The sequence below is a fragment of the Rhododendron vialii genome, chromosome 10a (genome assembly GCF_030253575.1).
Source record: "Rhododendron vialii isolate Sample 1 chromosome 10a, ASM3025357v1".
Lineage (NCBI taxonomy): Eukaryota > Viridiplantae > Streptophyta > Magnoliopsida > Ericales > Ericaceae > Rhododendron > Rhododendron vialii.
Genome location: NC_080566.1, coordinates 34695095 through 34708029, shown reverse-complemented (window position 1 = coordinate 34708029; position 12935 = coordinate 34695095).

Genomic DNA, 12935 nt, shown 5'->3' with positions numbered 1-12935 from the left:
CGCAAGGTTTGGTCAAAGACATATCTCATGTTCTTCTTCTTTAACTTTATTGCAATTTATCCCTCACCCCCTCCATGACTCTATAGTGCATTAGATAATTTCAACATATTTTTACTATTTTTACCAATTTCTTAGGTTCAAAACGTTTGGAGTGTTGCTTACCTAACATATATTGTGCCATTAATTACTTAATATGACTAAAAAATTAAGTACTCCAATTTTCAATCCTTTTGAACCTATACGAAAATCTTATTTTTGTGATTATTTTATCCTAAATGGTCGTAATTAATTTTTATCTCTAGGACTCTCATAATTAAGTATCTACACTTTATTTGGGACCCTATAGAGCAGAAACTTAATTATGAGAATTTTTAAGATAAAAATTAATTATGACCTTTTAGAATAAAGTGATCAGAAAAATATGATCTTAGTACCGGATCAAACGGATTGAAAATTAGAGCACTTAATTTTTTTAAACTATTTATGTACTAAAAAATATGATTAAAATTTAAGTGCTCCCATTTTCAATCTGTTTAAACCCGTGTAAAGATCTTATTTTTTTATCATTTTATCCTAAAGGGTCATAATTTTTGTCTTCAAGACTCTCATAATCAAAAATAAAATCTTCGCAATGGCTCAAACAGATTAAAAATTAGAGCAGCTAATCTTTTCACCATATTTTTTATTATATAAACAGTCTAAAAAAAGTTAATTTTTTCACCATAAACAGTCTAAAGGAATTTTTTCATCATAATTTTTTGGGCCTTTCGCTGTGAGAGAGAGCACATGGGCGTAATATGGAGGAGATGATAATTATGTAAAAAGCAGTTTGGGTTTTCAAGTACACTTTTGAGTCAAGATCAAAAAAAAAAAAAAACAACAAAAAAAATGCGGAGATTTCACTTTTGAGTTTTCACCGGCTGGGCAAGTTTTTCTTACTTTTCCTTGAACGGTTGTGATGTTTTTACTTTAATCTAATGGCTGGTAACACTTGGGGCATCATGCCCCAATACCACTTTGCCGCATCACAGCCTGGTGCAGCACTACAGGGTTGCAGTGAGCAGCTCATTTGTCTATCTAAGTTTTCAACAATTTGGATTATAAACAAACTCTTCTCTGATCCAGATCGTTGAAAACACTTTTGTACAGCCTGCAATCTTGAAGCAGCCAGCCTCACTACTGGGACCCCGAACATGCATCAATCAAATAGGGACAACTCCCAGATGTACGAGGCGGTTCCCGGGACACTTAAAAAAACCCTTAAAAAAATCCCCCCAAGTTCCCGATCGAATTTTGATGATCTGAGCCGCTCAATTTAATCAGAACGTGATTTTAAGGGTGTCCGTGAGAAATCAGCAAAAAAAATGACCGGGAAGAGCTTCATCCGAACAGTTTTTTATTGAACGGTTCAATAAAAAACTGCTCAAATCAAGCATTCCCGGTTAGTTTTTTTGGCAGTTTCTCGCGAGCACCCTTAAAATCACGTTTTGAACACATTGAGCGGCTCGGATCATCAAAATATGATCGGAAACTATGAGATTAATATTTGAGGGGGTTTTTTAAGTGTTCTCGGAACCGCCCCGATGTACGTATATATAAGACAAATGTCTTCTTTTAATGTGTAAAAAATTCTAATTTTCTTTTTGTGAAATTTTTTACTTTACGAGTTCGTCTAGATTATAATAATCGAAAAGGAAAAAAGAAGCAATCATATCATAGTTGAAAAAAAAAAAAAATTCCTCTGATGACAACAAAAAGTCCAAAACAACGGATAATCGATTAGGAAACTATTTCCAGATTTTTACTTTCTCATTCCTTATCCTAAAGTGAGAATTAAATTCAAAATAATTGACTCAGTTTTTATATGATAAAAAAAAAGGCACTGCAAAGAAAATATTCCAAAAGAAAATTTAAGCTAGCTTCTTAGAAATTCAAATCAGGGGTCAATTTACTTGAATTTTATGGTGCAATTTTGGCCCTAAGATTATTGTACTCCTACAATTTAATGGTAAGATCATTATAGGAAAATTGATGTAGAGGCAACCCAATGAGTTTGACTGAGTGGACATGAGAAATCAATAAGTACTTGTCATATGTGAATTCGAATATTTGAATTTCGTCGAGGCCAAGCATTCGACATCTCTGGGCCGCCGGAGGGCTTGTTTGGTCGTGACTATAAGTTCTCAAAATTAATCGAAGCTTGTACAAATTGGTGCGGACATCTGCTTATAATATGAAAAACATATATGGATGTGGAGGCAAGAAGTCACGGGAGCTAAAAGGTGGCGGCGCCCTTTGGTCACACGAAAAATTATGCTTTCGAAGGAAAACTCAGCGTTCTAGAAGCAACTTAATGGTGGTATTTTTGTCACTTCACGATTTAGGCCCGTTCTACTAAGGAAATAAGTATTTGTTTAATGATTTAAAGGCGATGTATTGTGAGAGAATGACCTGTCTTGTAAAACGAAAAATATGTACTTCAAAATAAAAAGTTTCTAGAATAGGGATTTAGTTAAAAAAGAAAAAGAAAAAGAAAGGCCCTCCACAATTACACGTTTATGTAGATTCAATGACTAAGTGTGTAGGTCACTACGGGTTGATTAAGCGGTGAAGATGTGAAACTTAAGATCTAAGATCTAAGGCTCATCTCCCCTGGCCTGTTGTGGGACAAGCTATATATAGAAATTACTTTAAAGTGCCGACAAATTGGCTCTAAATACTCTAGATTTTCAAAATTAAGAAAAATGTGTTGAGTCACCACGTGGCATACTCTAAGATTATTAGATAATTACTCCTTCCGAAACAAGAATCACAACATGTTACGTGCACGGGTCATCTCTTGTCTCACTATCAAATAATAAAACCGAATTATCACGTCTTACCACCTACATTTTTTGCTATGCCAGTTTTTAAGAGTATCGCATAATCCAATATTATCCCCGAAGGTTCTTGGTTGAGTACTGGAACTGTAGTAGCAAGCGAGGGACTTGCCACATCGAGTTCACAGGTTCGATTATCATATTCGTTAGAAAATAATTCTTAGATTTATTAACACTTTCTCAAATCTTAATTAACAAATATTTAAAATTAATTAATGTAAGCATAAATTGACTCGGACAATTGTCAATATAGAGCAAATTACCTAGGGCTCTGGTTTCTCTAAAGGACAAGGGTGGTCTGTCACATGACATCCTATAGTGTCACGTCAGTTACCATGTGTGTCACTAGTAGCGTCCATGACTTCTCACTCCCAATTAAACAGCCATGGAACCAATCACCTTGAGCCCAGAGTGGGCTTAATGGAGATTATTGGAAATTTCACTCCGTTAATTTTCGAAAGGGTTAAAGTTGAATAGCAAGGTAATCCAGAATGATGAAATACATAAAGTCTACCCCACCGCTCTGTTTTACCACTCTCAGTCTTACCACCCAAAGGATTTTAAAAAAATTGCTCCAGGGAAGAATTTAAAATTCGGACAATTAACTACCGAAACAGACGGTAAGATTAAGCACTACGGTAGAGAAAGCGGTGAAACAGAACGGTGGGATAGCGCCACCCTGGTAATTATACGAGAAAATTTGTTCGGTTGTCCTATATGACTACGAGTGGTGCTAGGGACACACTCACTCACACACCCAAACACACACCCACCACTCACATGAGTGGTGGGTCCCACACATAAATGTATGTATGGAGCCCACCACTCATGTGAGGGTGGGTGTGTGTTTGGATGTGTGAGTGGGTGTGTCCCTAGAATTATTGATATGACTACAGCTATTTTTTGTTCCCATCTTCCATGTCTGGGGAATTTAGGTAAAGTGGAACCAAAAGGACGGTCAGTCAAAAGTCTCTTCACAAAGTAACTGAAAATGTGAAAGACTTTTTTTTCCACTCTATATGAGATAACAACATAAACTATTTTGTGCATGTTTTTTAAATTGCTTTGCACCAATTTAAAAGACTAATCGAGAACTATATTTTAGTAGTGCAAAGAGATTCAAAAAATATATATATACGCGGAAATATTTTTACTATTTTGATAAGAAAATCACTCGTATTTTTGTAATTAAAATTCAAGACGAAAGTAGTAGTTGAAAATCACTCGTATTTTTGTAATTAAGAAAATGAATATTGAAGAACCTCTCTAACTTTTAAGAACAATAAATTGAAGAATTTAACCAAGTAAGTTTATCCATATTATGAAGTCTTATTTTAGTTGTGAGTCTTAGATATTGAACATAATTTTTTTTTTTTTGAACAAAAGATCAATTATTATGTTTTTGGTTTGTTTAGATAAAAATAACCATAATGTATATTAACTAGTTACTACTAAGGGTCATTATTTAGCCTGAAGTCCATGACCCGCCCAAAGTTTGCCCAAAGCCCGCCCGGCTCATCGGGCTTTTACCCGGACCGAGCCTGTAAAACGGGCGGACTGGCCCGGCCCATAGTTTGTAATGGGCGGGCTTAGGACTATGAATTTTTACTCGGCCCGCCCATAGTACCCGCCCAATAGCCTGCCCACGGGCCAGCCCATTAGCCTAAAATCCCACAAAATGCTTTCTTTTTTACCTTGATTTAGTTTCGGCCCAAGGAAATTTAAGTCCGCCCATTGGCTGGCCCGGCTTTTGGCCCGCCGACCTGTTAATTGGGTAGCTCGTGGGCTAGGCTTGGGCTTCAATTTATGGTAGGTAACCCGGCCCGCCCGGCCCGAAAAAAAGAAAAAGCCCGGTTAGCCCAGCCTGTGGGCGGGCTTGGACAATAACTTGGCGAGCTGGCCCGGCCCGATGATGACCCTTAGTTACTACGGTATATGCAAATACATACCATGATACATAAAAATAACCATGATGTATATCAAATAGTTATGTTACATAAATGCTTACATACCCGTCATTAATACTCCCACCGTCCCTTATTTATAGTCCGGTATTTCATTTTGGGCTGTCCCTTAATAAGTGTCCATTTTGTAAAGTTAGTGGATAAAAGTTGGTGAATTGTCTATTTTGTCCCTAAAAGTAGATTTCATTTTAAAAAGTAAGTGAGTAAAAATGCAATGATGATGAATAAGTAGAGAAAGTGGAGGAAAAAATTGATGTGAAAAGTATAATGATGATGTCTTTTTAATAAGTTGGAATTACGAAGCAGAACACTTAAAAAGGGACGGAGGGAGTATCATACTTGCCATAGAATAAGGCTACGTATACCACAATACCTGATCATTATTACCACCATGATATTCAGCTATTACTTAATGATGTGAATATATCACGATTTATGCTAGTACTTACCTTTTGAAAAGGATAAAAATACTACATATTTAGACCTTTTTTTTTTTTTTTTGGTCAACTTCTTAGGTACAACAAGTCTGAGATTTTGAAAAATGGTAAACTAACAAGGTTTGGTCAAAGACATAACTCATGTTCTTCTTCTTTAACTTTATTGCAATTTATCCCCCATCCCCTCCTTGACTCAATAGTGCATTAGATAATTTCAACATATTTAGGCTATTTTTACCAACTTCTTAGCTTCAAAACGTCTAGAGTGTTGCTTACCTAACATATATTGTGCCATTAATTACTTATCTTCGTAGCAGCAACGGATGCAATGATTCTAAGTTTTGAACACAAGGGATTTTTTTTAAGCAAAAAATCATCCAAGCTATCTCGTTGATACGATAATTATCTATATATTCACATCATTAATTTTTAAATCATAATTAATTTTTTTGGAGCACTTAATATGATTAAAAAATTAAGTACTTCAATTTTCAATCCTTTTGAACCTATACAAAAATCTTATTTTTGTGATCATTTTACCCTAAATGGTCGTAATTAATTTTTATCTCTAGGACTCTCATAATTAAGTATCTGCACTTTATTTGAGACCCTACAGAGCAGAAACTTAATTATGAGAGTTTTAAATATAAAAACTAATTATGACCTTTTAGGATAAAGTTATCAGAAAAATAAGATCTCGGTACCGAATCAAACGGATTGAAAATTAGATCACTTAATTTTTTTAGACTGTTTATGTACTAAAAAATATGATTAAAATTTAAGTGCTCTCACTTTCAATTTGTTTAAACCCATGTGAAGATCTTATTTTTTTTTATCATTTTATCCTAAAGGGTCATAATTTTTTTCTTCAAGACTCTCATAATCAAAAATAAAATCTTCGCCCCAGCTCAAACAGATTAAAAATTAGAGCAGCTAATTTTTTCACCATATTTTTTATTATATAAACAATCTAAAAAAAGTTTTTTCACCATAAACAGTCTAAAGGAACTTAATTTTTTCACCATAATTTTTGGGCCTTTCGCTGTAAGTGAGAGCATAGGGGCATAATATGGAAGAGATGATTATGTCAAAAGGAATTTGGGTTTTCAAGTACACTTTTGAGTCAAGATCAAAAAACAAAAAAACAAAAAAATGGAGAGTACACTTTTGAGTTTTTACCGGCTGGGCAAGTTTTTCTTACTTTTCCTTGAACAGTTGTGATGTTTTTATTTTAATCTAATTGCCGGTAACACTTGGGGGCATGATGCCCCAATACCACTTTGGGGCATCACAGTCGGGCGCGGCACTATAGGGTTGCAATGGGCAGCTTATCTGTCTATCTAAGTTTTCAACAATCTGGATTATAAACAAACTCTTCTCTGATTCAGATCGTTGAAACACTTTCGTACGGCTTGGATTGCTCACAGCAATCTTGAAGCGGCCAACCTCACTACAAGGACCCCAAACACGCATTAATCAAATAGGGACAACTAATTAGAATTAATTAGATGTAAATGAGAAATGTCTTCTTTTAACGTGTTAAAAATTCTAATTTTTTATTCACTTAATTTTCTAATGATTTTGTTCATTCTTTTGTGAAGTTTTTTTACTTTACGAGTTCGTCTAGATTATAATAATCGAAAAGGTAAAAAGAAGCGATCTTATCATAGTAGAAAAAAAATTCATATATATATATATATATATATATATATATATATATCCTCTGATGACAACAAAATGTCCAAAACAACTTGGATAATCGATTAGGAACCCTTTGAACCTAACCTAACCAGAGAAAAGCCTACCAGCCAAGTTTTACTTTCTCAATCCTGTATCCTAAAGTGAGACTTAAATTCAAAATAATTGACCCAAAGTTTTTATATGATAAAAAAAGGCACTGCAAAGAAAATATTCCAAAAGAAAATTTAAGCTAGCTTCTTAGAAATTCAAATCAGGGGTCAATTTACTTGAATTTTGTGGTGCAATTTTGGCCGTAAGATTATTATACTCCTACAATTTAATGGTAAGATCATTATAGGAAAATTGATGTAGAGGCAACCTAATGAGTTTGACTGAGTGGGCATGAGAAAGCAATAAGTACTTGTGATCATATGTGAATTCGAATTTCGTGAAGGCCAAGCATTCGACACCTCTGGGCCGCCGGAGGGTTTGTTCGGTCATGACTATAAGTTCTCAAAATTAATCGAGGCGTGTACAAACTGGTGCGGACATCTGCTTATGATATGAAAACCATGGACCTGGAGGCAAGAAGTCATGGGAGCTAAAGGGTGGCGGCGCCCTTTGGTCACACGGGAAATTATGCTTTCGGAGTAAAAATCAGCGTTCCAGGAGCAACCTAATGGTAGTGTTTCAGTCACTCCACGATTTAGGCCCCATTTTGCTAAGGAATAAGTATTTGTTTTATGATTTATAGGTGATGTATTGTGAGAGAATGAATTGTTTCGTAAAACAGAAAATAAGTACTTTAAAATAAAAAAATTAACAGAACAGGGCCTTAGTTTAAAAAGGAAAAAGTCCCTCCACGATTACATGTTTATGTAGATTCAACGACTAAGTGTGTAGGTTCCACCATTTCACTACGGGTTGATTTAGTGGTAAAGATGTGAAAATAAAAATCTAAGATCTAAGGCTCACCTCCCCTGGCCAGCTGTGGGAGAGGTTATTGGAATTATTTTAAAGTGCCGACAAATTGGCACTAAATATCCTAGGTTTTCAAAATTAGGAAAAATGTGTCGCGCCACCACGTGGCATACCCTAAGATCATTAGATAATCGGTTCGGCTAATAGGTGCCACAAAAGGCAATTCTTTATACGCAATAAATATACTTATTACCTGCATGAGTTGTGTTATGGGAACTCAAAAAACATAACTTTTCATCACTAATATTTTCTGTACTAGTAGTTATAAATGCTTCTTATACTTTTTTAAAGACAATGTTACCCCTCAATATTTCCCTTGCAGAAATAGGTGAGGTCCTACTAAGGAAATTGACTTCGTGAATATCCACGTACAAGGGTTGACTTCCACTTCCAAGGTTTTTTTTTATTGGCCGATGAACTAGTGAAATAATCTCACTATCTATAGTGGTATCATGTATGGGCAAATAAATAATTTTATGGAAAATCAAACTATGGGATAGTACTAACCCAAACAATTAAATAAACCCATGAGTCTCAACTTTCAACCTCTTAAAGAGAGAAACAAAAATTATAGTTGCAGAAAAATAACAAAAATGCTAAAGTAAAGTACCAAAACATAGTTCCCAAAAAAATAGTACCCAGCTTTCAACGTCTCAACCGTGATTTTTCTAGTAAAAATATAGAACCCCCAAAAGTAGAGACGGAGGTAAGTATGGGCATATGGGGACCACGGCCCCCACTTGGTTTCAAAATTTCAAAATTATTTAAGTGTATTTTGTTTAAATAAAAAATAGTTGATCAAAATAAAAAAATTCAACTATAAATATATATTGTTAGAACACATGTTTCGAATGGAGAATGAATTTCTCACAAATGTTTTGTTTATTTTTTTGGAGAAGGAAATTACTGCAATAATTAGTTTCAATTCAATCTATCTAATAAAACAGAACGGTTTTTCACCAAAATATCTACACATACAAACATAGATGCGTCTACAGTCGTTCAATCATATTTAGTGATAAGGTTATAACTGTTGAATCAAACGAATTAAATGAAGGTTTCCTAATGTATTAACCTCTCTCTCTCTCTCTCTCTCTCTCTCTCTCTCTCTCTCTCTCTCTCTCTCTCTCTCTCTCTCTCTCTCTCTCATAAATTACTCCCATTAAGATATTGTATTCAAAATCACTCATTAAGGCATTATTCAAATGAAAACCAAAATCATATATAACCTTTGTGCAAAACCGAAATCAAAACCGTCGAGATCACCGAAATCAAAGCCAACACTCCTTTTCCTATTTCTAGGCTGTCAAACATACATCATGGAAATCACCGAAAATAGAATTTTCTACACATCGTTCATATCATTCAATTTCACATTCTTCTTCTTTACTTTCTCCACCTCTCCCCTCCCCCCTCTCTCTCTCTCTCTCTCTCTCTCTCGGGGAAGTTCAATACCACCAAAATCTACTTCATTGAAACCACTAATGTGACTTCTTCCATCATTCTTTGTATATTTTCTACCCAAATTTCCTTTTCATTAAGATTATGATGTTTATCAATGGATATATTGCGTAATTGTTTATCGCATAGTTGAATCTGTTGGCCATGGGTTTGTTTATTGCACGCAAGTTTAATATTAATTTGCGTGTGGTGATTGTTTGAGCTGTATATTACACGCGAGTTCAAAATTTGTTTCCTTGTGCTGATTGTTCGAGGCACGGGCATACGCTAGTCTATATTATAAAACAGAGCAATTTTCTTTAAAAATGTCTAGGCATACAAACAAAGTAGCATCTATAGCCGTTCGATCGTATTTTCTAATAAGGTTATAGCCGTCAGATTGAATGAACTTTTTCTAATATATAAATCTACACTAATGTTAGAAAAGAAGTTACATGTTTTCATGAAAGGGAAATATATACCCCTTCCTTTTTCAATTGATTTTGTTTTAATTTTGTTCCCTTTTATGTTTAATTTATTTAAAGAGGATTGATAACTCTTATGAAAATACTTTCTAATATAACCTTCTAACCTTATGACTGGTAAATTCTTTCAATTGATTGCTTTGAGGTTGTTTCCTTAAAATTCTTGATTATGTTTTTTAATTCAAATCAACTCAATAATTGATTTTCCTCTAAAGTTGATTTCCTTACATTCAATTCAATATTTGTTTTTAAGTTGTTTCCTTTTATATTGATTTCCCTACCGTCAAAAAGGAAACAACCCTTTTTCTTTTAATAATTAACATTCATGTTTCTTTGGAAAAAATAAAACACCTATGCTTTCCTTAATAATCTCTGCTAAACTTAGTTTTTTCTTTTATAAGCATACAAACAATCCTTCTCATTCATCAGTCTCTTCGAGAAGAGGAGACATTAGTTTTGCTTTGTACCTTTATTGGAGAAAGAAAGAGTTACATATTCTATGCTAAACGCGAATAGACAAGATCTATGATTAAGGTAACTTATTTTGTCACCATTTTACTTTACAGAATTCTTACTCATTTAGTTATTGTTTTTCGTGTTCTTAATTTTGCAATTTGAAGACGTAGGTAAGCGTCCATGAGTGATGAAGACAATTCAATACAAACTTTTTGGATGATTCTTTTGCAAAATGCGACCTCCTATGGGGAACACTCTTTTTAGCTACATTTGTGTATCAAAAATTTGACTCTGTTATCTTGTAAGCTTTTATGTCATATTTAAATTTGGATCTTATGAATGCAACATGTTATTGAATTTGAATTTGTTGGCTCGAATTTATGTGATTTGGTCATTGCTATAAAAAAACAAAAACTTTTTTTGATAAAAAACTTTTTGTGTTCAAAACCTGTTGCGTCGTGCCTAAAGGCACGGACAATCGCTAGTCATATATAGGTGACTTTCGGATCTAAGGTATCATTAAATTCTATTTTGATACATGCTTGAGGTGTAACGAATTGAAAAACTTTTATTTTTTCACCTTTAAGTTATTTTTGGTTTGTTAAGATCACCTAGATATTGTATTTTGTAACGGATATTATTTGGTCATCCAAATATTTTATATTCTTGAACATCAAAATTTTAAAATTTTATTGTTCATGTTATGGCCGGCTCTCTCACATATAAAATCCTGATTCTGGCCCTGCCCAAAAGAATCTTTATCTAGTAAAAAGGTATACGGCAATAAGTTGAAGAAAAGATTAATTCCTTTTGCTTGGTTGCACAAGTAGGATTTGTTTGGTTGGTGTATTTAGCAAGAGTTCTCATAGTCTTGCAGAAAATGCCACCATTAGGGATGGCCGGAGGGGGTTTTTGGATTGGTTTGAGTTGGTTCCTTACCAACTTTAGGAATATTTTAGGATTTTTCTTCGTGGTTTGGGTTTACTCTGTTGGGCCTAAATCAGTTCCTCTGTGTGGTTTGGAAAAGAGGGTTTTGAATGGTCAGGCCAGTGTACCCAAATTTCTATTACCTATGTACTTCGTGTTTAAGTTAGTAATTTTTTTTTTCTGATAAAAAAAAAATACGTTGCCACCATTTCTCATTTTCCTTTTCTCATCTTAAAGATAGATGAAAATGAAGAGTCATGGTCATTTTTAATTTGTCCCACTAAAATACCTTTGAACTTCTTTTGATGGAATTGATTTGTATTCTTAATGTCATTAATTGTGGATCTTGGAATGGGTATAACAGATATAATTATAATGTACTTAAGCTTGTGCTCAGGGACACCCTTTAGAATTTGCCTTAGATAATTACTCCTTCCGAAGGAGTCAACGACTCGACGGACAAGAATCACAACATGTTACGTTCATGGGTCATCCTTAGATCTACCAACACTTTCTCTAATCGTAAGTCACAAATGTTCGAAATTAATTAATGTGCACATAAGCTGATTTGAATGCCGGTCATAAAATAGATCTGGCAATTACCTTGGGCTTTAGTTTCTTTCTCTTAAGAACAAGCTAGCCTAGGTGTCTGTCACATGACTTCCTATAGTGTCACGACATGTACATTCACATGCAGTTATGTGTGTCACGAGTGGCCTCCATGAATTCTCACTCTCGTGGATCGAACAGCCATGGAACCAATCACGTTGAGCCAATTGTAGAATTTCACTCCGTTCATTTTCGATGGGGTTAAAGTTGAATAGCAAGGTAATCGAGAATGATGGAAGTACAAAAAGTCTACCCTACTGCGCTGTGTCTTTCCTTCTTCCATCACTCTCAATTTTACCGTTTATAAATATTTTGAATGATTGGAATTACCGAGACAGACACCAAGAATAAATGCTGTGGTGGGAAGCACAAGAAAAATTTGTTCACTTGTCCAATATGACCGCATTGGTTTTTGTTCACATCTTCCATGTCTGGGGAATTGAGGTAAAGTGGAACCAAAAGGACGGTCAGTCAAAAGTCTCTTCACATAGTAACTGAAAATGTGAAAGACTTTTGGTTCCACTCTATATGAGATGACAACATAAACTATTTTGTGTATATTTTTAAAATTGCTTTGCACCAATTTAAAGGACTAATCAAGATTTACATATTGGTGCAAAGAAATTTCAAAAAATATATATATACACGGAAATATTTGCACTATTGTGCTCAGAAAATTAATCGTATTTTTGTAATTAAAATTCAAGACGAAAGGAGTAATTAACAAGGTCTCACCAAATAGATCATTAGTGAGAATATTTACTACAAATGTGAGAACAAATTTTCAATTATCTAGTACTTTTAGATTTCAGTATAACGGATCAATGTGTTTGATATAACTACGAGATTATGATAAATTAAAGTGCAACAAAGAGGTATTAGTATTTGTTGTAGAAAGTTAAAAAATTCAATTATTAGATGATTTGAAATTTGAAAATTTAGTCCAAAAAGCACTCCAAACCCATCTTCATCAAAATCAGATTTTAGGTTGTTTCCTCAGCTTGTAAGAATTTTTGTAAATCACAAAATCATTTAATAGAATCTAGTTACAAAACACTATCACCTATTGTTTTAAGA